Below are 25,871 nucleotides of genomic sequence, written 5' to 3' on the forward strand. Positions count from 1 at the left end.
CCTCTCCTCAAGCCTGTCAAGATCCCTCTGGATGGCATCCCTTCTCTCAAGTGAATCAATTGCATCCATTAGCTTGGCATCATCCACAAACCTGATGAGGGTGCACTCCATCCCATTATGCTGTTGATGAAGAAATTAAATAGTATTTGTCCTAGTACAGACTTGTGTGGCACACCACTCATTACTGTTTTCCACTTGGACATTGAGTAATTGACTATAACTCTTTTGACACAAACATCCAGACAATTCCTTATTCAACAGTCCAACCACCAAAACCATGTCTCTCCAATTTATCAGCAAGAATTCTCTTGGTTTCACCATTGTCACACTGACTTGTGACACTCTCAGATCATTCAACAGATGTAAACTAACTTGGATATCTTCAGTACTACAGGTATACCACTAATCTAAGAAAAATCTATTTCCTTCCCTAAATATTTTGACTGAATATTCCCTAAATCTCCTTGAATATTTTGCTATTTACAGTTAACACTGGGTTGTTATAGGTATACTGGAAGTAATAAGTATTGAAAGCTAGATCAAATAAGTCAGGTTGGTGTAATGGAAGTATTGATACGAAGTTCATCTATCAGACCAGCTTTCTGAGACTGAAATCTAGTAACAAAACTTTCTCTTGAAAAGTTATTTTTTTTCTAAATAAATTATTCTACTGTTTCTAGGTTCTCTAGATTATTCTTTCATTGTACTATGTTCAAGGAATAATTCAACAAATAATGTGAATTTTAAGTTTTTCCAATTATTAACCTCCATTTTTCATCCTATAATTTTGAGGAAATATGTGTCTATTTCTCCAGATATACTCTGATGTCTGCCCCATAATTTTTGCAGCCACAGGCCCACATCTGCCCAGATGTGCTCTAAAAGAATCTTCCAAGGCAGCTTGTCTGTGCACAGTTTATACATTGTCATTGCATAACTGCAGCATTCAGTGTCAGAGGAGACCAGATACCTTAGGTGCAGAAGGTCTGGTAAGAGACCTTCCTGCTCTCATAAAGAGAGAAACAGAAGGATAAAAGGCAACAGCAATATTCAGTGAAGAGCAGAAAAGATTTTCATTTCCATGTCTAGGTTTCCAGCTGCTGTCAACAGCACAGGGGTACTATATGTTTTGAATTAGATTTTCAATCAGTAGCTTTCCTTCTTTTACAGGTTCAGTTGATTTTTACCAAACAATTTCTCCAACTGATTTACAGGCATGTAATGAACCATGGATACAAAAATTAGGCTTTTGAACCACCAATTACTGACTGAAATACAATCTCCACAATAATCACAGCCACCAAAATGGAAGCCACATTCTGGGAAAGGGAAGTCATTAAAGCTATAACGTCTAGAAAACAGGGGTATATTAGACACTATTATTATAATATTTACTATCTCAGTAACTGAAGTGATGTGGAAGAAGGAGTTACTGAAACTGGAAAATAATCAGTTCTACATAGAGCTTAGTGTACTGTCAGAATGATAACATCTTTAACATAGAGAAGAAAGCTTATGTTGTATTAGCAGTCAGGTGTTGCATCTAATCATCCAGGTCACTTGTTTTCAGCACAGTAAGTATTACCTACATCCTGGAAAACATCACAGAACTTAGACATGACAGTCATTTAAGTTTTACAGTTTTTATTTTCAAATATTAATATGCATATATAGTCACAGATACATAAACATACAAAACATAAATTAGGAAACATTGCGGCACTTTACTTGCATTTCTTTTTATACAGCATTCGGCTAGAAAAAACTTCTGGATGAAGAACTCAGGCCAGATACACTCTAATATCACAAGGGTAACAACAAAGGTAACACTACAAACCAGTCTTTGTCATATCTATAATGTTGTAACATGGGCAACATTTGCTTTGTGCCAAAATTCATTAACACTGTGACTATGTAAATATTTTCTATATAGCAATGTTAAGCAGATTTAATTCTGTTGTTTTCATCTTCTCTACTGATCCTTTTCATATTTATTTGCCACAAGGCCCACAGATATTTAAATTGCTGTCAGAGTCAACTCAAACAACCACAAGTCAAATACTTTCCTGTGCAATTTTGGTAGTATACAAATAGTTGGACACAGATCAGAGCTCCACAAAACCACATTGATCAGTGGTGAAGGAAGAGTCAGTCACTACTACTAAATATTTACAAAGTAAATTTACAGCTCTGCCAAATTTCCTGTGAAACTTCTTCAAAATAGATGTAAATCTAAAGTTCATGTGGTTTTGCTACAAGATAATCCTTGCAGTACTATTTATTTGTGCTGTTTCAATTTATTTTTAATCCCTTGAAGAGAAAGCTTCCTCCTAAGAAAATTATGAAGTTTAAGGCAATGCTTCAAAAATTTGGAGGTATTGAAATCTAAAATAAATTATGTTGTTTATTTTCTTTGGAGAAATTAACAAGCCAATCAGATCAAAAGAGCAAAATATGTTCCTATAGCTAAAAACATATAATTGAATGGATTCTTGGAAACTATTCTCATCTTAAGTGATGACAAAACTTTAATGATGACATGAATGTCATTTAAAAAATCACTTATAAATATATGCCCTAAGAATAAATGCTTAAGGAAATCTTTAGACTTTATTAAAATTTCTATGCACAGAATTCTAAAATTCCAAAACTAAACTTGAAAAATCAACAATATATGAATTCTCTGCTTCACTTTACAAAAATAATAAAATAAAATTAATAAATAAAATCAAGAGAAGACTTGACTCTGAGACCTAATGTATTCTGGAATTTTCAAAAAAGCTTTTATCTCCACATTTTCTTTATTTTGTATTGGGTCTAGATGGAAGAGAACATAGCCAGGACAGCTGATGCAAACTTACCAAAGGGACATTCCATACCATATGATATCTGCTCATCCATATAAACAAAGAGATGGGGGAAAACTTGTTAAATTGTGTGATTTTTGCAGCATCTGCTATGCATACTGGGGACCTACTTACCAGGAAATGTCTAGACTTCACCTACCATGGTCTTTGCTTTTGTTTTTTCAACTGCTTTTATCTCAACCCATATTGAAGGTTTTAGTTCTTATTTCTCCCCCTGTGCTTCTGAGAAAGAGGAGTGAGAGAGCTGCTTGGTGGGCACCTGGTAGCCTTCCAAGGTCAACCCACCATATTTGTAACATGTTTATTTCACAAATAGTTTGTCAATAAAAGTAGGACAGGCTGTTTCCTAGGTCAATTTTGACTAAGCTTCAAGTGAATGTCAGAAAGAATCAGTTTATACAATACTCAATGAGTTTTTCTTCTCAGTCATAAGTACATGATTTCATAATTGATTTCCTATGTTATAACACATTTATTAATTTGTGTTATTTCTGTACCCATCCAGTTATCATATGTGTGTAGATAGTAACTTTCGCTGAAGTTTTTCTATGCACTCAGGATAACTGTATAAACACTGGGCTTCAAAGTAATTAATTAACTTTTAAATAATAAATACTTACATTGCTGCTTTGACTCAGAAAAAAAATGCTATCACACACACACAAAGTAGTGAGGCAAGCAATATGTGTAAAGGAAAAATTTTTATGAGTGCAGTCTTAAGAGTATTCCTTATGTATCTGTGGATAAATAGTCATCATATCAACCTTTCTGGTTGTATTCTGATCTATATTCATATTATCAAGATGTTTTAGACTGCAATGCTTTCCTGTAATCAAATGAGGTTTTTATGGGTTAAATACTACTTATATTAAGAACAGTAGCTGAATCTAAGAGGGTTTTAAATGGAAAGTAATCACATTCCTTTAAACTCTCCCAAATGTTGTTAAAGAACAAGGCAAGTGGTATCTTTTTTTTTTTTGAAATAGGAGAAAATTTAATGTCATAGCCTCTTTCTTCTTGCACACTTTGTTGAGCTTGTTTATAACAAGTGAGAAATATAACCTGTTGACATAGAAGTTGGCATCCATTAAAATTAAAATGATGTTTAACACTTCAGAATGTTCTTTCTTGAAAATTATTTTGCCAGAAAAGGAGCAGATTTTGCATGACACTTTCCTAAAAGTGTCACTTCTTGCTGCAAAATATTCCATCACAAGAAAGAATTTGGTTTTGAGACAGACAGTAAGAACATGGTGACATATCACCCTATGGGAGATGTAGCCTGGGTGATTCATGGAGCAGTGCATCTGTATAAGCTCGATTCTCCCATATGAAAATGACGCACCATGACACTCTAACAATACATGGTTTTCCAGAATATAGAATATCTTCAGAGGCCAATTTAAATAAAGTCCTTAACTAAAGTTCACATTAAATGTTAAGACACATAATTTTCTTACTAGACTATTGCAAACCTTTACCCAAACTGTCCATATTTCTCATTAAAAAATAATTTTGACAGCTTCACTTTGGAGAAAGTATTCGACCTCCAAAAAAATTCAAATGGTCAGTAATTATATAATCACGCTTATTTTCAAGGTTTTCCTTATAGGCTTAACAGCTAAATGCATTAAAAAATAAACCAGAATAGATTCTGGAGAACAGAGAACCCTGTTCTTCTGGTTCAACTGACACCTTTGGTGAGCTTCTTGTTCCTTAAGTCCAGATTTCATATTCTGTACTTTGAATAACATCAGCCAGAGGTCTTCTTTCAAGAGGTTTTATCTTTTAATTTCTATGATGGAATGCTAAAACAAGTTTTTAAAGTGGATTTCATTAGACAATGTGTATCACAAAGAAGGCTGAAAGGGAACAATAACAATTCTTTCACAGTTTAATGGTGTTACAAATAACAAATATGTTGCCAATACTGTCTATGTACAGCTCAGATTTTGAATATTAATGCTTGGCATTATAGAATACTGGTTTACACAGGCAATTCTTACAGGACCCAGAATGTTTCATACTTTTTAAGGAGAAAACCAATATGAATTGTCTGGGACAAGATAGAATAGAGCAAACAAGCAGAGTATAACAAAAAATACAAGAAATAGTGCTTTCTCTTTAAGGTCAGCCAGCAAAAAAAAAAGTCACTTCTAGATACAAGCAGGTCAGAGCACACTACATTTACATAAAAAAGATCTTTAAATATTATTTAATCCAAATAAAAACAAGTAGGACTTCAGGTTCATGTTATATAATATTTGGATATGGAGACTTTGAAAACAAGAGGAAATGTAAAGTGCCATCATGTTCTTGGGGGCAAACTACTGCAAAGATTTCCTAAAATCTTTATTAATATGTTAATGAACATATGGGAAACTTGTGGGATAGAGATGACAGTGAGGAGATATCCAAAAAAGTGCTTTTCATGTCACATTCTCGCATATACTGTGGAGGAGTTGCCCACACTGCATAATATGTTAGAAATTATCTTAAATCACAGATGCTGAGTACCGAGTCATATAATGACTGACAACAGGCAACATTTTTAATTACCTGCTATTCATAACAATTAGAGGTAATATCTATGTATCACCAACAGCAGATGCCACAAACATTTTTAAAACAGTGTTATTTTGGGACAACTCTTCACAAATACAGGTCTTAATGATGATTGTGTACATATTGTTAAGTAATAGCAATGATGAAAAATATTAAGTAAAGCTTTATCTATACTCTTCAGCCTGTAGCAATTTAACTTCTGTATACTACCATCTTTAAGGTAATAAAGACTTCTGCGAATATTTATGTCAGGATAAACAGATCCTTTTCAGCTTAATTTACAATAACTTACAGGAAAACACTTTTATACAAGAGGATTGTCCTGATGGCATAGTAGGAGATTACATCAGTGCAGTTATGCCTCTGTAGTCACAACCATTCTAAGTATATTGGCCAAATTCATTGTCAAGTTCCAGCATATGGCAAAAGTCAGCAATAGGAGCTGTGTCAAGCTAATTATAACTGAGATATCTAATTCACATTATGCATTTTGTCTAGTACATTATAACCGAAGTAGTCTGTGGAACACACTTTATTACAACCTCAAAAGACAGATCTTGTTTGGTACCAAAAGTGAAATCTCCTTTCGTTTTTTTTTTTTTTTTTAATTATTATTATTTGATAGTTAAAATGGCATTCAAAATATTACAGTGCATATGATTCTGAAATAGTCTTGATGAAGAATGTGGATTCCATAATAATCAAAATACAGTACATCAAGAGGAGAGTATAGGAGAACACTATATATTGAACTTTGCATAAATCTAGATTAGCATGTTTATCTGAACACTCCCATGAATATATAGGATGAGAGGTTGCTATTCAAATTAAAGAAATAGATGCTGGGCACACCTTTATGATATTTTACAGGCAAACCAAAGCTCACTCTTTTGACTTCTGAGTAGAAAGGAAGCCATATGTAAGCAAATATAAAACCAGAACTTGAAGTAATGTAGATCTCTATACTTATAAATCTAAGCAGGGTTTATTGCCGTGTACAAAATGAATGTGGTGTCATATGCATATGAATCTTACACACCACAAATTAAACAGAGAAATCTGTGTCTGAGGGCAAAATAATATTAAGAGATCTACATTCCTAAAAGGGTGAGATTTGACAGAGAAGAGCTGTTTGGTTCTCAGCTCACATAAGTGTGATTTTTTTGAGGAAGAATCAGAGCAAAGAAATGGATTCTACAAGGAACTATGATAATATATTCATGTGGAGGCATGTATCTGCCACCATTCCTGTAAATTTACTGCGAGTGACATTGTGGGATACTTATTTTTTAAGCAACAATGTTTTTTAAAGCTTATGCTGGGCCAAAGATCTTTCTGACATGACCATTTATGCCTTTGCCACCTCATCATTGAACTCAGCTTCTTCCCCTATCCATACCTGCAGTCTGATGTCTCACTTCATATATGAATGAAGCCAAAGTGAGTGCAGAAGTCACTGGAAGCTGCTCAGTTGTTAAGCAGTATTTCACAGAGGAAGACCATTATTTTCCTGAGTTCTGCAACGTGTACTGACCCAGAGTTAGTTTGAGGATGTTGGTTCCAATCTGCAAATTGCTACCCAGTCCTAATACTCAGTTAATATTTTTCTTAAAATGCAAGAAGTATTCTGGAAAGATATTTCTTTAAAAAATACATAAATAATGAAATCTGACACTTGCACTTGAAATACATTTCATTTGCCCCACCAGTGATCAAATTTAATGGTCTTCGGAGCATATTCCAATATTTATAAACTTTGACAGATTTTCAGGTACAATCTAACTTTAATGTGGTTATGAGATTTTCAAAGTGTTAAACAAGTTACACATATAACTCCTATAAGATTTGGGAGTTGTAGTAAAACTTGAAAGGGAAATATTTGTCCATTTTTCTAAAGGTAATATTTCATTTTAACACGTGATCACTGGCACTTGTAATTTAGTTAAGAATCCCTTTTGGTATTGATAGGGCAGTGGGAGCCCACTGTTTAATTCTCACTGAGAAGCTAACTCATCAGCTAGTTTGAAATGGCCTGCTATGTTAACAGAGAGAGGACTGACCACTGAGTAGCATTTGCAACAGTGAAGGGAGAAACATTTGCAGCTAATTCTCTCAGGTTTTGAGTGAAGTTATCTGCATGAAAATTGTACCTTCCCTAGGACCCATTATGCATCATGAATCCTCCCTCTTCTGTCTCTCCAGCAAGCACAGGCATGCTTCAGGAATTTCAGTCTATAGGTCACTCCAAATCAATACACACAATCTGTGAATGAGGGAGGAAAGAGATTGGAAACCAGAATATTCATATGCTAGCTTATTTGAGTCCTGCCTCTCTTTTTATGCTTAGTAGAGCTGGAAATATCTGTGAAGAACAGAAAAATGACAAAGTGACAATGGTAACTCATCTGAACCAAATTGCAGAAAGCATAGGAGAGTACAAAACCACAAATCTTCATTACACCACAATTATTATTCCTTGAACGAGAAAGTTATGACGCAAGGCTAGTTATTTGTGTGGACTTTAAAAGGTCTATCCCATGCCTTGGAATGTATTTATAAAGTAATCTCTTGTTCTTACAAACTTACTTTATAATCTCCTTCCTGACAGAAAAAGCATCATTTCATAAAGAAATAAATTATTCTGAAATAGAGATGTTATTTCTGATGGTTTTCCACTGTTTAGTAAATCTGCAATACTACTGAATAGGTAAATTTATCAAATCTGATTTCTTTGATGACTGATACACAAGTGAACACTGCTTCTCAATTACAGATAGTAAAAACAGATAGAAGTTATAAAATCACAGGACCCTTGAATGTTCAGTACTCCATTAATATTAATTTAGCTGATTATGTGCATAATGCAGATTGAGACCAATATTAGAAAGGCATTTTTACAAAAAAAATAGACTTCATACACCACCCAAATGTATATATTTATTACATATTTCTATATTTTTAAAATTTATGCTGTTTCTCTTTGGTTCTGATTACTAAGTGTTTTAGGAAAAGATGTAATAGATCTGATAAACCTCATGACACTATATTCAACACAGTGCTACATATACTCACTCAATTTTAACTAACATTTCCTGTTGGGTATTTAACTTTACAGTTTTCCTGTGAACTGAAGAAAACTTCAATGTTTGTTTGTTTGTTTTTCATGTACATTTCTCTCTCTCTGTGGTCCTGTGTAACAAAACTTCTACAGGTAATCAAAATACCTCACTGAACATCATTCTACCTGACCAGCACTTTAATGGTGCAGTCACCTTCTGTTGTCAAAGCTTATGTTTATTGCATTATCAGCTTAGTCACAAGCTTTCCTTGGATCACTAGGGTCTCTAAAATGCACTACACATTGTTGAATGATGGGGAATGATTTTGCTACATGAAGTATTTCTCCAATAGGAATGGAAATACCTGTTTAACTTAAGCCTTCCTTTATGTTTCAGTATATTTACAATGAAAACTAACATCTTCTATGTGTGTGCCATATCTTTTAATGAATAAATGGTTGTTACAAAAGATTTTAGGGCTGTGTCATGTTTGGCAAGCATTTGATTTTTATAGAGATGAACTGGCTAAAGCACAGGAACACACCTACAAAATCTGTAGAATAGACAATAAATGACAAACCCCAAAATCCACCATGAACTTTATTCCTATTATCTCCATCTTCATTCAGTCTTTGTTATAAAATTCATAACTGCTTTACTGTTAAATTTGAGTGAATTTATCTGCATACATAATACTACATATACTGAAGGCTTACTTGTCTTTTGACAATTTGAGGCATTTAAACAATTTTGATTTTTAAACTATGGCAGAATTTGATGTGAACGTACAGTGTTACTTTCAAATAGAAAGAAACGTATCAGTCTATTAAAAATAAAAAATAATTTAAAAAACACCCACAAACCCCAGAATTCAAGTAAAACCAATGATATTTGACAAAAAGAAACAGATATCCACAACAAACAAACAAACAAAAAAAAACCCAAAACAAAACAAAAAAAACCACTCTCTTCCTGAAATTGTAGAGGTTCTTACAACATATTATTTCCTCACCATCACGAATAATGGGAGTGTCCTGGGTTGAGTGAGTGGTGGAGTTTTTTGGTGGCAGGGGAGGGGGCTATCGGGGCAGCCCCCTGTGAGAAGCTTCTCGAAGCTCCCCCAGCTCCAAGCCAGCTCCGCTTCTGTTTGGGAAATTGAGCCAATCAGCTGCGCCTCTGCGATAACGTATTTAAGAAGGGACGTGGTGACGGGCAGTGGGACTTGTGAGGAGGAGTTGCTGCAGCTGCGTGAACACCAAGATCAGTGGAGGAACGGAGGAAGAAAGGAGGGGAGAGGTGTGCCGGAGCAGAGACCCTCCTGTATCCTGTGGTGAGACGGCAGGGCGGCCCCCCCCTGCCACCCATGAGGATCTACGGTGGAGCAGACATTGATTTACAGCCTGCTGTTCCTGCTCAGATGATCAAGATTCTGTGCCCGAAGAAGGCCGGGGTCTCATGGGAAAAGGTATCCCCGCTGCTGTAATTCAGCACTGGGAGGATTGCAGCACGCGGGGGAGTCCCACGCCGGAGCAGCTCGGGAAGGGCTGCAGCCGTGGGAGGGAATCCAGTCGGAGGAAGTTAGTGACCCATGACTGAGCAGTGTGGGGAACGCTGCGGCCCGTGGGAGGAACTCATGTTAGATAAAGTTTGTGGAGGACTGTCTCCTGTGAGAGGGGGACCACGATGGAGCAGGGGGTAACAAGTTTTGGACACTCCCCTCACCGAAGATAAGGGAAGTGGCAGCACTGACTGCACCCCCCATTCCCTGCCCCTGCGCCACTGGGGGAGGAGGTAGAGATATCGGGAGCAGAGCTGAGCCCGGGAAGAAGGGAGGGGTGGGGGGAAGGTGTTCTCAAGATGTGGCAATGCTTCTCACTGTCTTACTCTGTTATGTGTTGTTAGTGTCTGTAATAAATGTATGTTCTTTTTTTCTTCCCCTAACGAGTCTGCCTTTTGCTCGTGATCATAAAAGGGGGATTTTCCCCCATCCCAGTCCTATCTTGAACCCCAAGCCTGGCTCTCTGTCCCTTCTCATTGCAGGAGGGGAAGGGAGAGAGAGGTGCTGCATTGTGGTTGGCTGTCAATCAGGCCCAAACCACGACAGGGAGCTTGCCTGCCCCAAACATATTATAATACAAGTGCTTGAATTATGTGTGTATTTTTCATTACTATAGCTTTTCAAAAAACACTGTTGTACAGTAAAAGTTGAGAAATTTACAATTAGATATTTTGTGTATCTTTGGGGAAAAAAAAAAAAAAAAAAAAGATAAAAAGTCCAAAACAAGCTATAAAAGTGTCAATGATATGTTTGGTTTTTTTTTTTTTGGGGGGGGGGGGGGGGGGGGCGCAGGTAGGAGGGAGAAGGTGGGGAGCAGGGAGGGGGAAAATAAATAAATTTTAGAAACTTATTTCTGTATGACCACTCAAGATTCTCACTACTTTTTATCACAGGATTGGAGTGTAACTAGGTAAACTTTGTCACGTAAAGAAGAGCAAAACCAAACAAAATTGTAAAAAAAGATATTGAAGAAATATAGAACATTCTGTACTTTTTATTTTTCAAAATGTTGTTTCTAATAAATAAATATGCGTTGCTGGAACCATGCAGTTTCTAAGATCAGTCAGGTTTAAAACAGAGCATGTTTATGCTGTACTGAAAATGTAGTATTGACTGGTCATATGTTTCCTAATAAAAAGTTGAAGAAATTTCCAAGTTACTTGGATAACTTTTTAGGAGTTAGCACTTTTAGAGACCTATCTAGTGCAGTATGTTATTTTGCATCCCTTGTTTAAAAGCATGTTGTAGCATAGATAAAGGGTATCTTGCCCAAAGAAATTATAAAATAATTTAATAAATACACAGGTAAACAGAAAATTAGTAGAGCCATGGTAACCTTGAACACAGGCTTGAAGTCTTGTCCCTCTGTAATTCATATAGCATTTACCCTTGCTCCTACAATTCTTGGATGATATTTATACCTTATTTTTAGATGTCTCCTTCATTGAAAGGCACTGTTGTAACATGCAATGAATAGATCCTGCTGTGTAGAGGCAAAGACTTGATGAAACAAATATTGGGAATGAATGGTGACTAACTGATGAAAATTGAAAAACAGCTCCAGTTTCAAGTGGACTGGCAACAAGAAAAACAAACAAAAGGTCCCTGTGCCTGCAAACTTCTTTTCTGCTGAACACATACCGAACTAATTTTGTTGTCTACTGAATGCTGTGCTAGCAGCTCTAGAACTGCTTTACATGCAGTCTGTTATTTTCTTTCTTTGTTCACTTAGTATCTGTGAATCCTTAAGTTTCTCGAGCATTTAGTACATTAGGCTCTATCAAAGTGTGAACATATCATTTAATTTCTCTTCATGTGGGAAAGTTTGAGTGAGAAACATTCAATTGTACAGATTCTTATGTAGACAGTTCCCACAAGCATTCCTCAAAATATAGCCTTTCTATGGAAGCTTGCATTTCTAACAGCTCAAAAACACTGAAAAATAAAAAATTTCACCTGTTGCTAGAAACAGCCCACAAAAATTTACTGAATAATACAATTAAGTGACAGCTGACCCTACATAAGGCACACAACATGTTCTTCTGTTTACTGTTCTGTGGCTAAATGTGGCTAATTTCAGTCAGATTAAAATGTTCTTGTGTTTATGGTTAACTTTTGTACCAATATTACATCCTTTTACAGTGAGATGGACAGAATATATGCAGAACATTAAGAAACTGAATTCCTTTAAATGAATTGTCTGAGGACTCTGACCAAAGTGAGATTAAGTTTGATTAGTGTTTTGTTTGTATGGTTGATTGGTTTGGTTTGGTTTTGTGTGTGGGGTATTTTTGTAGTATTATAAATTAATTAAGCAGAGACAGAAAGTCTTTTTGTTTAAGCTTAATTCAATGAGTTATTTCTGAGTTACAACGGGCCTACCTGTTAAAGAAATAAGCTGGGCCTCACTTAGCAAAAAAACCTGAATCAAAATTCAGGTCAGCTGTCTGTGGGACAGTACAAGACAGTCAAAACGGGATCAGTGATGTACAAAAAATAAAAACATGCATACATACATTTTACCCTCTTTTCATATCTCATGCACAGCTGAATTAAACTGTTTCCCATTACTATTACGTTACTGGGTGTAGTTACTCAGTTGCTGAACACATTACTGCACCAGTTGTGTTGGTATTCCCCAGAATCCCATACAGACTCCTACTGTGACTGGCAGCATCACATTAGAAAGTTGTAGCGAGAGTAAAATGAAAAACTACTTTAGAAGTGAGCATCTGCTTAAGTGAGGTACAGCCAAGGTACCAGATTAAAAACATAGAAACAGCCATGAAACCAGCGCAATCCAAATCCCCTGGTTCAGTTGCTTGATATAGCCAGATTGTCGGTAAGTTGAGGAAAAGAGTAGAAAAATTAATGTAAATTACTTTTTTAGTTCCTTCCTCTCCTTTCCATTCTCACTGCAACATTTCAAAACGAAATATGAACTGGAAGAAAATGCAGTAATTTTTTTAAGCCAGTGTCAATAGGGAAAGATATATGAGGCATCTTAAGCAACCACTGTGACATCAAGTTCATCTCTTGTACTGAGTTTGTGTGGTGGGGTTTTTGGTAGCAGGGGAGGGGGCTACAGTGCTGGCCTCTGGGAGAAGCTTCTTGAAGTTCCCCCAGATCCAAGTCAGACCTGCCTCTGGCCAAGACCAAGCCAATTAGTGATGGTGGTTGCACCTCTGCAATAATGTATTTAAGAAGGGGAACCTGGGAGGGGCATGGAAGTCATAAGGAGAAGCTGTAGGAAGGACACCTATGTGAACACCAAGGTCAGTGGAAGAAAGGAGGAAGGCAGGAGTGCAGGAGCAGAGACACCCCCCTCTCTTTCTCGTGGTGAGATGGCAGGGCCCTCCCTGCCACCCATAGAGGTCACCAGTGGAGCAGGGGCCAACCTGCAGCCTGAGGAGGAGCCCATATTGGAGCAGGCGTCTGCACTTAAAGGAAGCAAGGATGCTGATGGAAGAAGCAGCCCCCTCTGTTGTAGTTAGGCACTGGGAGGGCTGCAACACGTATGCTGGAGCAACATGGGAAAGGCTGCATCCCATGAGGAGGAATCATGCCAGAGAATGTTCATGGAGGACTGTCTCCCGTGAGAGGGGAACCACTCTGGAGCAGGGGAGAATGTGAGGAGTGCTTCCCTTGATGAGGAAGGAGAGGCAGGACTGACCATAATCCCCATTCCCTATCCCCTGCTTTATGGCGAGGGAGGACATAGAGAGATCAGGAACAAAACTGAGCCTGGGAAGAAGGGAGGGGTGAGGTGGAGGTGTTCTCAAGACATGGTAATGCTTCTCACTGTCCTACTCTGTCTGTTAAGTGCTGTTCTTGTTAGTGTTTGAATTAAAGTTATGTTCTTTTTCCCCTGGTGAGTCTAGATTTTGCCCGTGACCTGTAGTGGGTGAGCCATCCCTCCCTGTCCTTATCTTGATTCCAGAGCCTTTATTTACTTTATTTTCCCCTTCCCATTCCCGAGGGGAAAGGGGCGAGTGAGTGGCTGCATGGTGCTTAGTTGCCCTCTGGGCTCAAATCACATCTTTACACCAGAAAACTACAATTGCTTCTGGTTTAAAATGCTCGAAACAAAGAAAGGCACAAATGACCTAAACTATCATTGAGAGTTACTACAAAGCAGCTAGGGCAACCACCAGTACCAGTATCTGCCTTTAGAGTTTGAGAGTAAAAGAATGGCATTATCACTGTTTGGCAAACAGAAGAGGACTTCTACCCACAGATTCTCTACGTTTTATAACAATGAGGACTCTAAGCCTATATTTGATGGTCAGACATAGCAGAGTCTTTTCCCCATCTGAACATCTTCCCCCAGGATGCAGCAAGTATAGTAGTTCCACAAATCCTATAAAGATTAAAAGAAATTCCCAAGAACAGAAGAGTATATTGCTACCAGAAGATTTACAATACATTATCTCCCTCATGCTGCCCTATCTCATTAGTATCCAGACTCAGGAAACAATCATGCCCTTGGAAGAAATTTATAGTATTTGTGCTAGAGTAGGCTATTCCACCCCATGCATCCCCCAAGGCCTAGAAATGACAATTTACAAAATGAACTTATAGTTAGGTGTACATGCTTGCATGAGGCTGTTCAGTTGGAATGTGCCCAAACCACTATCATCCATTCAGACTACTACACATCAAGTCTGAAAGCCATTTGTCCTAACTGGAAGAAACAAAGAGCTACAGCCATGAGTAAATAGTTTCCATTTATGTTACACTTAACCTGGGTAGAGATCACCAGTAGCTTGTATGATAAGGGCCACAGAATTCCAGTAAAAAAATTGAGACTGTTACATGCAGACATTTAAAGATTCTGAGCACCACAGAGATAACAGTTTTCCTAAGGTTTAAATTTATTAACCATCTTTCCTCTCAGAATTTTTTGTATTAAAAGACTCAGATAAATCTTTGTTGCTAGGAACCCTCCCCTCATCCCCAGAACCTGTAAGGAAGTTATAGGTGTTTTTCCAGGAACTATCATTGCACAGGCCAAGGGCTCTGCTCAATGCTGGGCATTAAGCCCATATTTAAAAGGCATAGACTCAATTCCACCACTTGTATCATTAAATAAGACTAATGCCACAGTTCTGTTTCTAGATAGAACACTACACTGCCCAACTCAATATGAGTCACCGTTTGTCATGTTCCAGTGTAGTTTGCCAGCACTTCACTAAGATCTTTCTGAAATGCGTTGTTGTTTACTTTGTATTCGCCCCCTTTTCCTTTAAGAAGTCAAACTATCTTTTCAAAGTTATTTTTCTTCTTCTTTAGCTCAAGCAAACAAACAAAAACAACAAAACAAACCAAACAAACAAACAAACAAACAAACAAACAAACAAACAAACAAAAACTACAACACCCACAGCCATTATTTATCTGAGTTTCTCTTACCCCAATAGGAAAATCAGGATGAGTGCCAAGATTTCCCTGGGATCCAGCTCCAGATTTGCAGAATTAATAGAAATTTTGTCAAATTATCCTCCTCATCTAGCACCTTCTGTTAATAACTCTCTGATTCATTACTACTGGAAGCAGTTCTGCAGCTCTATTGTAGTTAAGGCTGAATTATTCAACAACCAAATAATTTGAAAGCCACCTAATAACAAAGAATTTTATAGTTACTAAATAAAACAAACAAACAAAATGTTAAGTATTAAATACTTGATTGTCCCAATTGTTTCATGCAATGGGAAAAATGATAAAGGGACAAAGAAATGATTCATTTATTTGAACAGCCTTTGAATACTTTGGGGTAAAAAAAAAAAAAAAAACCAAACAAAAAACAAAACAAACAAACCAGAACATAAGAATTACTGGCTTTTTCTTTCAGAAGAAAATTGAACCTGTGCATGCAAATCTGACCTGGACTATAAGACTAGACCTGTTCATAAAGCCAGTTCAGTTAACTTGATGTGAAAAGAGCCAATGAAATTTCATTTGCACTCACTGAAATTGCAAACATCCTAAAAATTATTACTTGACTGGACATGCCCAACTGATCAATCTAATAATCTCATACAAGAAGTCAAGCTATATTTTGGGTAATATAGTTTTGTTGGCAGTAAATACTTCATGTTTTAAATCTAAATATCTAATTTCTAATAAAAGTTAAATTAATTGACCTGGGTTAAACTATGATAATTAACATATTATTCACCAAACTGAGAAAAATCTGCAGCCTTATTGAGTTGTCTTCTCTCTGCTGCTGCATTCATTTACTTTCTGTGGGCAGAAATGCCTACTTCAGAAAGCAATTGCCTGCATTGCTTGCCTGCTTGCATGTGATACAGAGGTTATACGTTGCTAATCGAATCTCAAACCTTTCATTTACTGTCAATTGATGTTCAAGTCAATGTCACTATTGAATGTAGAACATCTTAGGAAGATGGACAAATAGAAAAGAGAGGGAAAGAGAAATTTCTAGTCCTAGAAAATGCTGAAGAACTTTCATACCAGCTGTTTCATAAAATTTCTCTAAGGAAAGAACTGCTTTCCCTTTACCACCAACTCAGCTTCAGTGACTTGGAGATCCTTATGCCATACATACTTTGTTGAAGAACAGGCATAATTTCCATCAGTAAAAGGCCAGCTTAGAAAATTTATCCAGTGAATTACTCAGCTAGTGGAGTTTGACAAAAATCTTTTGCACACACACATCATGAATGGGATGCCTTTCACAGGCCACATATTTTACCATAACTTGAAATGAAAGTAAACATGCTTCAGTAAAAGTTGAAGCATTGACAGAAATCTAGACTTCCACTTCAATATTTATTCCCCACTTATTGCTGACTGCATTCACAAGCAAATGATATTGAAATGCCATGATGCAAACATTAATTGGAGGTATTTTTTGTTGGGTTGCTGTTGCATCCAGAGAAAGGAAGGTATCTGAAAAACTCAATCAATAGTTTTCTGTCTAAATATCTGCTGGTAAATGAGTTTCCTTGCCAAGAATCAGCGCTTCCTGCAAGAAAATTGAATCAGGCAGAAAATTCATCAGGAAAGAAAATAGTTAATCTGAGGTGCTATAAATTTAAGGTGATTGTTAGATTATTTCAATAGAAGTTATTTTGAGCAAACACTGATCAACAAGCTCTCTACCTGAAATGCTTAATAACTCCCTGTTTTCTTGAGGTGAAGTTTTGCTGTTAGATTTCAAAACATTTTATGTGATACAACTTAAACAAGTAGTATAGTACATTATATAAGGCAGCTACCTAGCCTCATGCATCACTGCAAATATGTTTCCAAGAAGCCTGCACTATCAAGAATGTTTATCATCAAATGTAACTTTCTACTGAGATGCAAACTTTAAAATGGAATATGTCAGTCTTTCACACAATTTTTAGGAATATTCTATTTATTTTTAATCCTTTCATCCTGATCCAGGATGCAAATACACTTACACATCAGAATTTAGCTCTGCCTGGCAGAACTAAACCAAGTATATCTACCATTTTTAAGTAAGCCTTAAGATGTTAGAACAGCTAGCTACAGTACATTAACAAAACACCAGAAGTCTGAAGCTGATGTTAAATTAAAGCAAGAATTTAATTCAATAAGCATTCAACACATGTGATCTTTGTGTAATTTTCTCTGATAAACTGTAGAGAGTTGTATTGAGAACTTAACTAACTACAGTATGTTGATACATTAAGGAGTAAATTTCATGCTATCTAAACATCCTGAGAAGACTGCTTCAAAGATGTTCCACATTTGCCACGACTTAAATGACTACATGTTAGAGGCTCTCTTAATGTACCTATCTGTCATTCTGTCTTTTCAGAAAAGATTGAACATGTGGCTTCTACTATTGCCCTACAAAATAATTATCCTTTCACTAGACTAGCTGTCAAATTGGGCTGTTGCAAAACTTTAGAGAGGAATTTCAAAAGTCAGAGCAGTTTGAGAATAATTGGATCAGTAGTTATTAAAAAAAAAAAAAAAAAAAAAAAAGAGATAAGGAAAAGAAAAATCACTGCCTTATTAAAATTTGAATAAACTTTGTTTTTACTACTCACTAGAAAAATCCAGGATTTTTCAAGCCTTCCCTGATGTTATTACCTGAAAAAATTAATTGTTTTGTCTACAGCCTCAAGAATCAAGAAATGAAGGGTAGCATATCTTGTAAGTGCCTTTCACTGTGGAGTAGAAAACTCAAGTGATAACTAATAGAGGAACTGAGTAGGAACAGACTGTAAATTTAGTCAAGAACTAAAACAACGGATCACAGGGCAAGAGTTATCTCTGAGTCTAAATCATTTTGCTTGTGTCCATGCTGGCACAAGTGTAAGTTCATAGTGAAAAAAGTGCTGACATTACACTACTGTGCACTCTAGAAACACCTGAAATAGAATGACAGAAAAGGTGGGAAGGGTCTTTAGCGTAGGATTTTGGTGAGAGGGAGAAAATAGTAGGGAAAGAAGAGAGAAAAAGGCAGGCCACTTTCCAAGTGGATGGTGATTGTCATTTGGTGATTAGGTTCATTCACTCATGTTTAGAAATATAGGACTGCTAGAATAAAACCTCAGGAAGAATTTGTTTCTAAGTCCTGAACATGTGTTTGATTCAACTCTTCAGTCAAATAAGTATTCTAAATTAATCTGTCTAGATTGATATGCTTGATATCTTTTATTCTCTTCAGGCTAGGTTTTGTTATTATATTTGGTAACTTTTGATGTGGTGTGACTCTACCAAGGGGTATGATATTTAATACAAGTCTGGCCTCCTACATGACTTCAAATACATTTCCAAGAAGCCTGCACCATCAAGAAAAATGGACAGGAGTTGGGCTCACCTCTTTGGTCAAATAAATATTCTATACTCATCTGATCTCTTTGACTAGAGATTATAGGCAACCTTGAATACTGATTTATTTGAGGATAAGACAAAAGTCAGAATACCAGTCAATCAGTAATAATATCACTACTTCATGTAGAGCTTCACAAAATCAGGAGACACTCTTAATTCATCTATGATTTCCAAGATCTTGGAAGTAATTTCTTTTGCTTTGTACTAAGCTAAATAATTTGAATAATGCTGTCTTAGATACTTTGTTTTAATAGTAAAAATTTTCACTATTAAATACACAAAATCCACACAAACAGAAGATTTATCTGGCCTCAGTTTCCATGCATTGACTGTATTCATTCCTCTAAGGAGGCCTACAGTGTTCTCTTTCCCCTCAAAAAAAACAAACAAACAAACAAACAAACAAACAAACAAAACCCCCAACAGATTATGTAAATTAAAGATTAATAACAGATGATTAACAGACCAAAAATCAGATATTGTTATAGTTCAGAAGTACGGAATTTTCCTCAGGATTAAAGTTTTCAGACCCTCTACAAACATATGCATGAACAAAAGTGAAAGTTTTAACATTTTCCTTGCTTCAGGAATCATCTTAGTTCTCTACAGATGGTACCTTTAGTCTCACAAGTATATTCTAGTGGAATTTTCTCTGTGGTTTTGTCTTTTCTTTGTCCAGTTCATTGTTTTTTGCAATTCTTTTGGTCTTCACTGTATTTAACACCTGCAGATATAAACATGAAATAGAACACAAGAGTTAGAAGTTTTTCTAAAAGCCCCTGGACAATAACTAGTAATACTGTATTTATTGATTAGGATTGCCTAGAGTGTATTCCTGCCATTTCCTGGTTCTCATCATGACAATCTCCTGTGGCAGCCACGTAGATTTGTTACATTTGTGTGAGTCTGTACTAGAATAAATCTATTCTTATTAGAAGAGACAAATCCTACTTTGTAATGTCAAAATCTCATTTTCTTTTGATCAAGTTGATGCCTATAGTAGTTCATATGATTATGTACAAACAGCACTTTGGGGCATTAGATAGTGAATTAGAATGCATTGTCAATGTTAGATACATATGCTTGGGAAATTTCAGGAGGCACCTACATACTTACACACTCCATGTTAGTGCAGTAGGGCCACATGGGAGTAGAAATGTGGGAAGTAGTAGAAGTCCTCTCACTGAGTGCCTCAAGGACAAAAAAAAGTCACAGCTATCAAATAACAATCACTGGGAGAATGCAAACTTGAGAACCATGTAGAACCAAATTTACAACGTAACAAAGAAAACAAAGAACATGATCTCAAAATATTTAAAACAATCTCTACAAAAACATGTGTCCTGGGTTCAAGTGAGTGGTGGGGTTTTCTGGTAGCAGGGGAGGGGGCTAGAGGGGAGGCCTCCTGTGAGAAGCTTCTCGAAGCTCCCCCAGCTCCAAGTCAGCTCCACTTCTGTTTGGAAAATTGAGCCAATCAGCTGCGCCTCTGCGATAACGTATTTAAGAAGGGACGTGGTGACGGGCAGTGGGACTTGTGAGGAGGAGTTGCTGCAGCTGCGTGAACACCAAGGTCAGTGGAGGAACGGAGGAAGAAAGGAGGGGGGAGGTGTGCCGGAGCAGAGACCCCCCTGTATCCTGTGGTGAGACAGCAGGGCAGCCCCCCCTGCCACCCATGAAGATCTACGGTGGAGCAGACATTGATTTATGGCCTGTTGCTCCTGCTCAGATGATCAAGATTCTGTGCCCGAAGAAGGCCGGGGTCTCATGGGAAAAGGTATCCCCGCTGCTGTAATTCAGTTCTGGGAGGATTGCAGCATGCGGGGGAGTCCCACACCGGAGCAGCTCGGGAAGGACTGCAACCGTGGGAGGGAATCCAGTCGGAGGAAGTTAGTGACCCATGACGGAGCAGTGTGGGGAATGCTGCAGCCCATGGGAGGAATTCATGTCGGAGAAAGTTTGTGGAGGACTGTCTGCTGTGAGAGGGGGACCACGATGGAGCAGGGGCAACAAGGAAACTCCCCTCACCGAAGATAAGGGAAGTGGCAGCACTGACTACACCCCCCATTCCCTGCCCCTGCACCACTGGGGGAAGAGGTAGAGATATCGGGAGCAGAACTGAGCCCGGGAAGAAGGGAGGGGTGGGGGGAAGGTGTTCTCAAGATGTGGCAATGCTTCTCACTGTCCTACTCTGTTATGTGTTGTTAGTGTTTGTAATAAATGTATGTTCTTTTTTTTCTTCCCTTAATGAGTCTGCCTTTTGCTCGTGATCATAAAAGGGGAATTTTTCCCCATCCCAGTCCTATCTCGAACCCCAAGCCTGGCTCTCTGTCCCTTCTCATTGCCGGAGGGGAAGGGAGAGAGAGGTGCTGCACTGTGGTTGGCTGCCAACCAGGCCCAAACCACGACACCCTGCCACCCATGAAGATCTACAGTGGAGCAGACATTGATTTATGATGTGTGTTTTGCATGGATGGTCAAAGTGACTGTTCCTGAAGAAGGCCAGGATCTTGTGGGAAAATGTAGACCCACTGTTGTGGTTTGACACTGGGAGGATTGCAGCATACGGGGGTCTCTGATGCCGGAGCAGCTCGGGAAGGGCTGCAGACCATGGGAGGGAATCCAATTGGAGGAAGTTGGTGTCCCACGTGGGAGCAGTGTAAGGAAACGCTGTGGCCCTTGGGAGGGACCTACATCAGAGAAAGTTTGTGGAGGACTGTCTGCTGTAAGAGGGGAACCATGATGGAGCAGGCGGAGAAGTTCCAGAAGCTCCCCCCACCGAAGATGGAAGCAGTGGCAGCACTGACTGTAACCCCCATTCCCTGCCCCTGCGCCACTGGGGGAGGAGGTAGAGATATCGGGAACAGAGCTGAGCCCGGGAAGAAGGGAAGGGTGGGGGGAAGGTGTTCTCAAGATGTGGCAATGCTTCTCACTGTCCTACTCTGTTAAGTGTTTTTGTTAGTGTCTGCAATAAATGTATGAGATTTTTAGTTCCCCTAATGAGTCTGCCTTTTGAACATGAACATAATGAGTCATTTGCCTCTCCCAGTCCTATCTCGAATCCCAAACCTGTCTTATTTGTCCCTTCTCATTGCTGGGAGAGAAGGGAGGAGTGAGCGGCTGTGTGGTGCTCAGTTGCCCTCTGAGCTCAAACCACACCAACATGAACAAAAGAAGACTAGAAAAAGACAAGTTTGCTCCAGCACTCTCTTTACCTTTAGGGATTGTGTGTGTGATCAATATTATTACTCATCTATAGCAAGTCCTTCCTTATCTTCCATAGAAAAAGGGCATTGTTTTTTACTCACAATAAGTCACATGTTGCTATAAACATTTTTTTAATAATATATTTAAATACATTTGAACTTTAAACAGCAGTGTGCATGTACACGTGTGTTTTCAGTTGCACTGTTACCACAAGTGTTCAATACTGAGTCCAGCCAACCTTCAATCCAACATAATACACACTAAACTTTTCAACTCCATGACACTCACATGGCAAGATGGGGTTTGCTTTGTTGAAGATTATATCGACCTCTACAGATCTGTGGTAGGATGAGAAAATAGAGCAAATAAAGGATATGAATACCTACCTGCATTCAGAGATATGATAAACCACCATTTATTGAGGAACTGTGAGAGGAGGCAACTTATGCTCTCTATCAAAACCTTTCAGAAATAGTCACTAACCATTAAACGAAGTTTTCCAAAAAAGTCCTGAGAAAAGACTTAAAAAACATTTTCACTTACCATGCTCCCTACGATATATTTTGATACAGAAATGTAAAAAAAAAAGTGACGTAAAAACATCTGGTTTTTCTATGTGATGTCCTTATTCCTTAACTAGTAAAGAGTTAGTATGCTGTAATATCTTTAAAATAAAAATTAAATCTGATAAAGCTGGAAGTGAATTATTTATGTTCAATAGTTTGTATAACAATGATTTCTAGCAAGGTCTGCAATATTATTCCCATTTTTTACTATTAAAACACCAGTTTAAATAGATACATCACATTATTCAATGTCTTGGTAAAATAATTAAGGAAAACATTAGTCAAGAATGAATTTCTAACTAGATTAATTTGCTTATCTCTCCTGATGATTACATGTTAGAGACTGTTGTCTTTATGAAACAGCCTAACTAGGCCTTCATTCAAGTTTTTGTAACCACAGTCACATCACCTGTACCCGCCATTGTTTCCCAAGCAAAGTGGAATCTAATTAATCAAAGACTTTTGTGTGCATGGTAGCATCATCCATGGAGATAACAGCTGGAAAATTTTACTGTGTACTTTACAGATCTGTATAAATCCTGAAACATTTGAATTCGCACATTCTGGTTTACTGTAATGACAACTTTCTGTGTCCTTTGTATCCATTTCCTTGTGGTACCATCTTAAAGTCTAAGATCAAAACATCTTAGAAACTAATACAGCTGTATGCCACCTTGGTATGACAAAGTAGCCTTCAGGCTACTGAGGAAAGTCTTTGGTACAGGTTTGCTAATGTCATGGGCACATAGAGTACCTAGAACAAAAAAAAAAGCTGTTGACCAAATTGTTACCTCAGCTGCCTTCTAAAAATATGCAGTCCAGGAAAGTAAATTTTTCTGCACTATTTTACAATCAAGAATCACATTATAACCCAGTAGCCTTAGTATTAGCAAGACAATTCTAGTGCTTATACCTCAATCACAGAATGCCAAGAAAAACTGTTAATTTTTGCACCCTCCTACATGTGTTTGTTTCCCTGTAATTTCTAGGCTTGACAGCTGGGCTTGATGATCCTTATGGGTCCCTTCCAACTTGAGATACTCTATGATTCTGTGACATGTACTAAAACACTATTCATTAGGGTGCCTTTGCCAAAGTGCTTCAGTATAGGATAGAGATTGAGCTTGTAGCTCTGAAATAGAAACACTAGCTTTATCTGCCAAGAAGTCAACTCAGAATAGTTTATCTTGCTTCTTGAGCTGTCACTGTGTGTTGTTAGAAACAACACATATTTTTCTGAAACCTTATGAAGTTAAATACCCAAATTATTAGAATCATAGAATCATAGAATCATAGAATCATAGAATGGTTTGGGTTGGAAGACACATTCAGATATCTTCTAGTCCAACCCCCCTGACATGGGTAAGGACATCCTTCACTAGATCAGGTTGCTCAAAGCCCCACCCAACCTGACCTTGAACATTTCCAGTGATGGGACACCCAAAATTTCTTTGGGCATTCTGTTCCAGTGTCTCACCACCCTCATCATAAAAAATGTCTTCCTTATGTCCAATCTAAACCTACCCTTTTACATTTTCAAAACATTGACCCTTTCTATTAGGTCTGGCTGGCATGGAGTTAACTCTCCCCATAGCTGCCTCCATTGTGCTGTGCTTTGTACTGGAAGCTAGAAAGGTGTTGATAACACACCAGTGCTTTGGCTACTGCCAAGCAGTGCTCACACAGCATCGAGGCTGTTGCTCCAACTTCCCCCCCCCTTACCAGTAGGCTGGGGGGTGAAGAGGTGGGCAAGATCTTGGGAGGGAACATAGCCAGGACAGCTGACCCAAACTAACCAAAGCAATTTTCCATACCATATAACATTTGCTCAGTAATAAAAGCGAAGTGAAAGGAGGAGTAAGTGGGGGACATTTATTATTTACGGCATTTGTCTTTCAGAATAACTGCTACATGTACTGAAGCCCTACTTCCCATGAAGTGGCCAGACATCATCTGATGATGGGAACTAGAGAGTAAATCTTTTGTTTTCCTTTGCTTCCATGCACAACCTTTGTTTTTGTCTTATTAAATTGCCTTTATCTTGACCCATGAGGTTTTTTTTTGATCTTATTTTCTCTCTCCTGTCCTACTGAGGAGGGGAGTGATAGAGTGGCTTGGTGGGCACCTGGCATGCAGCTACTGTCAACCCACCACACCCTTGTCTGTCACTGCTGGCCACAATAAAAAGCCTGTCCTCATCTTTATTATAAACCCCCCTTAAGTATTAAAAGGCCACTATAAAGTCTCCCCAGAGTCTTCTCTTCTCCAGGCTAATCAACCTCAACCCTCTCGGTCTTTCTTCATAGGAGAGGATCTCCAGCCCTCTGATAATTTTCCTGGCCATCTTCTGGACCCTCTCTAACAGGTCCATGGTTTTATTGGGGCCAAGTGGGGGTCTCACAAGAATGTAGTAGAGGAAGAGAATCATCATGTTTGAGCTGCTAGCCACCCTCTTTTTATGTAGACCAGGGTACAGTTGGCTTTCTGGTCTGCAAGCACACATTACCAGCTCATATCCAATATGTTGCTACACATCCATTTAAAAGCACATGCTACCCACATACCTAGGCTCATACACTTGCAGTTGATGCCGTTTCCCACCTCAGTCTATTTACTACAATTTAAACATATATCGTAAACATGACATCATTCTGAAACATCTTTTCCCCAGGTCTTCCACACCTCTGTCCTAAACAGAGTAATCAATAGCAATTCATAGGCTGTTACCTAACATTTTAAACTGGGCAGATTTCTCTGCATTACCAATTACACCAGCTCTAACTGTTTGGCATGTAACATTCACCACTTTAATTCTCTTTTGGTCTTCTGCTGTTTTTCACTCTGCTATATACTGCAACAGGAATATTATTCTGGCATCAAGCATCTATGTCATTCTTACTGTTCTCACACAGTACTATGAACATGGAAAACATACAATCCCATCATTTTCATTCTGTTCCAACAGCAAGGACTGATGAAGGGGCAGAGAATCTGCTGTCCCTAGACATTTCCCTTATACAAAGAAAAATTAAAATTAACAGGAATTTGAATCAAAGCTGAACCATCTTGACTCCAATATTTACATAATGCTTTGGCATTTCAGAACCTACATACTATCGCATATTAAGAAAAAGAAAAAGTTTCAAAATTGCACATGTAGAGATATTCTGAATTTGCATTCCTCTTTGTTCTCATGGACTTAAATCCTACTTAACCT

The sequence above is a fragment of the Tyto alba genome, unplaced genomic scaffold (genome assembly GCF_018691265.1).
Source record: "Tyto alba isolate M040663 unplaced genomic scaffold, T.alba_DEE_v4.0 Super-Scaffold_13, whole genome shotgun sequence".
In the NCBI taxonomy this organism is placed as follows: domain Eukaryota; kingdom Metazoa; phylum Chordata; class Aves; order Strigiformes; family Tytonidae; genus Tyto; species Tyto alba.